Below are 3,565 nucleotides of genomic sequence, written 5' to 3' on the forward strand. Positions count from 1 at the left end.
GTGCCTGGTCCGGCGCGCGCCGACCAGGAGGGGGCGCTGCACCTAGCTCCTCGCTAGGTGCGGCCAGGGCTCTCCCCAGCTTTCCAGGGGTCCGCGCTTAGCCTTGCAAACGCGGCGCACGTGACGGGCCCGTCCGCCCTGGCCAGGATTTGACATACCCACCTCTGGGGATTAAGCCCTTCATCCTCTTCCTCTCCGTACCCCTCAACCCGCCCCACCCTTCCAATGAGCACAATTACACGGAAAGAGAAAACCTGGTTCCGTGCACAGATCGCTAAATAAACAAGCAGCACTTCCTAGGCGAAGCTGAGACCCAGAGCGCATTGATTGATAGCCCGGGGTCTGTCTGTTAGGCCTCTGCGCGCTCGGGATTCCTCACCAGTTTGCTCTTAGATTCCCACTTTACGTATTTAGGTTTTAAGGGTCTTTTGTTTGTTCTTTCTATTGCCTGGCAGCCATTCTCCCTGATTAGCTAATAACCTTTCACGATGTTTTCATTGGGGCAAATTTTTAAAATATTTAAAGAAAATGCCAATAATCTACCCAAAGATAACTACTTTTGAATTATAAATGTATTCCAGGTCAGTCTTTTTTTTTTTAAGCGCAAAATACTTTTTTTTCCCCAGAAAATCAGGATCAAACTGTACATGCTAGTTTATGTACTGCTTGCTTTTTATTACTAAAAATGTTGTTCCTCGCCAGGAGTTGTGGCACACTCCTGTAATCCCAATACTCGGGAGGTTGAGAGGGTAGGATCACCAAGAGTTCAAGGCCAGCCATAGCTAAACCCTGCCAGGGATCAAATTCAGGACTTTGCTCTTGCGAGGCAGGTGCAGGTGCCACTGAGCTAAATCCCCGGCCCCACATATATATAGATTTCTTAAGCAAACTAGAATAAAGCAGAACTTCCTAACTTGATAAAAAGCATTACAAAACTTCCATCTAACATCCCAATTAATGGTCAGAAACTAGGAGTTTTCCTGCTAAAATCAGGAGCAATAGATGGATGTCTCTTCCCAGCACTCCTTTCCAGCACCCTATTGGAAGTCCTAGTTCACGAAATTATTTTTTAAATTTTGTATTAGTACACATTTACAATACACAATGAATACATTCATCTTTGGCGGTTGGTAAATGTGTATATCCCATCTTAATACTTTTTATTTACCCTGCCTTTCCCTCTTCCCTCTCTCCACCCCTTTAGAAATTAGACAAGAAAAGGAGTAAAAAAGTGTGCCCATTGTGAAGGAAGAAGCAAAAGAAAAAAGCTCTACTTGTTGGCAGATGACATGATTGTTTATGTAGAATATTTCAAAGGATTGACCAAAAAACCCCTCCTGAAACTAATAAGAAATCACAATAATGTTGAAAAATGTAGGCTGATGTACAAAAATCAACTGCTTTCCTATATGCCAGCAATAACTATTTGGATATTGGAAATATTACTTATGTTGGCAATCCTCAAAAATGAAATATTTAGATATAAATCTAACAAAAATATATAATATCTTTATGAGGAAAATTGTAAAATTCTGATGAAAGAAATCAATAGAGAGGTAGTCCATGTTCATGGATAGAAAGACAAAATATTAAGATGTCAGTTCTTAATTTTGCCTACAGAGTCAATGTATCCCAGTCGTGTGTAGGTTCCACATAGGAGGAAAAGTGTATGATGCTCAGTAGCACAGTAGAATGACCATGATTGACAGTAATTCATTGAATATTTCAAAATAGCTAGAAGAAAAGATTTTGAGTGTTCTCATTTCAAAGAGATAATACATATCTGTATCATCAAATGATGTATTTGCCAGTTACTCTACCTGTAGATATGTATTAAACAGTTGCACTGTGCCCCATAAATATTTACAATTATGGAGTATATTAAATGTTTTTAACTTCAAAATAAATAAAAAATAACAAAAGGCTTATATGGAATGGCAAAAGGAGAAAAACAATCTGAGTGCTATGCTCTCTGACCTGAAGACTCTGTATAACAATTGTAACTAAGACAGAATGGTATTGGTGAAAGAAAATGTCTATAGAGCAATGCAACCAAATCTGGCCACAGATCGATTTACACATGCTGCCAAGTGATCTTTGACAAATGAGCAAAGGAAAAGTTTTTAGAGCCAGGGATCTAGCTCAGCAGTGCTACCACCTGCTTCACAAGCTCAAGGTCCTGAGTTTGATCCCCAGTACAAAAAAAAGAAAAATAATTTTTCCAACAAAAGGTGCTGAAACAACTAGAAATCCACATGCAAATGAATAAACAAATAAATAAATCTTCATGGAGTTCTAACACTCTTCAATAAAACTAACTCAAAATTTATCATAGGCCTAAATGTAAAATATAAAACCTTTAGAAAAGGAACAGAAGAAGAATCTAGATTATATTTGTCAATGACATTTTGTATGTGTATGTGTGTGTGTCAGGGATTGAACTCAGGACCTTGCTCTTGTAAGGCAGACAGTGGAACCACTGAGTTAAAACCCCAGCCCACTGACATTTTAGCTATAACATCGACAGCATAATTCATGAAAAAACATGATGTTCGGAAAGATTAAAATTAGGTGTTTCTGCCTAGCAAAATGCATTGGCAAGGATGACAAGCCAGAAACTGGCAGAACATATCTGCAAAAGACGTATCTTATAGAGGACTATTGTTCTAAATAACAACTCTTAAAACTCAACAATGAGAAAATGAACAACTCAATTAAAAATTAGAAAACCATCTGAACAGGCCTATCACTACAGAATATGAAAAGATGATATACATATGAAAAGCATATGGAAAAAAAGATAATATACATATGAAAAACATATGAAAAGATGCTCCACTTTACACATCATCAGAGAATTGCAACTGAAAACAACAAAGGAACATCGGTACATGACACTGACATGTCATCCACAAGTCCACAGTCTACATTAAGTTTTGCTCTGTGTGTTGTAATTCTGTTTTGACAAACATATCATGATGTGTATCCACCACAATAGTATCTTACAGAGTAGTTTTACTGTCTTAAAAATCCTGAGGTCCTAATATTCATCTTTCTCTCCTCACTAGCCCATGGCAGCTCATGGACATTTTACTACCTCCATAATTTTGCCTATTCCAGAATGTCATATAGTTGGAATCCATAGTATGTAGCCTTTCATGTTGGCTTCTTTTACTTAGTATTATGCATTTAAATTTTCTCCATTTTTTTCCATGGCTTGATCATTTCGTTTTATGATTGAATAATATTCCATTGTATAGATGCACTGAAGTTTGTTTATCTGTTGAAAAACAATTCGGCAATTGTGAATAGAATTGTTACACATACGGTTTTTACAGATTTTTGGGTGGACCTAAGTTTTTAACTTGCTCAGGATGTCTTCAGCTGGTGTAATCTTATCCTGAAGCATCACAGCATCACCGGCCCCGCTGAGGTTTTAGCTGTGACTGGCAGCTAAAATGGAGTTATGTCTCAACCTGCCATAGCTGGCCAGTAGGCAGGAGAACTAGGCTTAATCATGATTTAATTGTGAAAAGATTTTTTTTCCTCAAAATTATGTAGACTT

The sequence above is a fragment of the Fukomys damarensis genome, unplaced genomic scaffold, assembly GCF_012274545.1.
Source record: "Fukomys damarensis isolate Sample0158 unplaced genomic scaffold, DMR_v1.0_HiC HiC_scaffold_10, whole genome shotgun sequence".
NCBI classification, from domain to species: domain Eukaryota; kingdom Metazoa; phylum Chordata; class Mammalia; order Rodentia; family Bathyergidae; genus Fukomys; species Fukomys damarensis.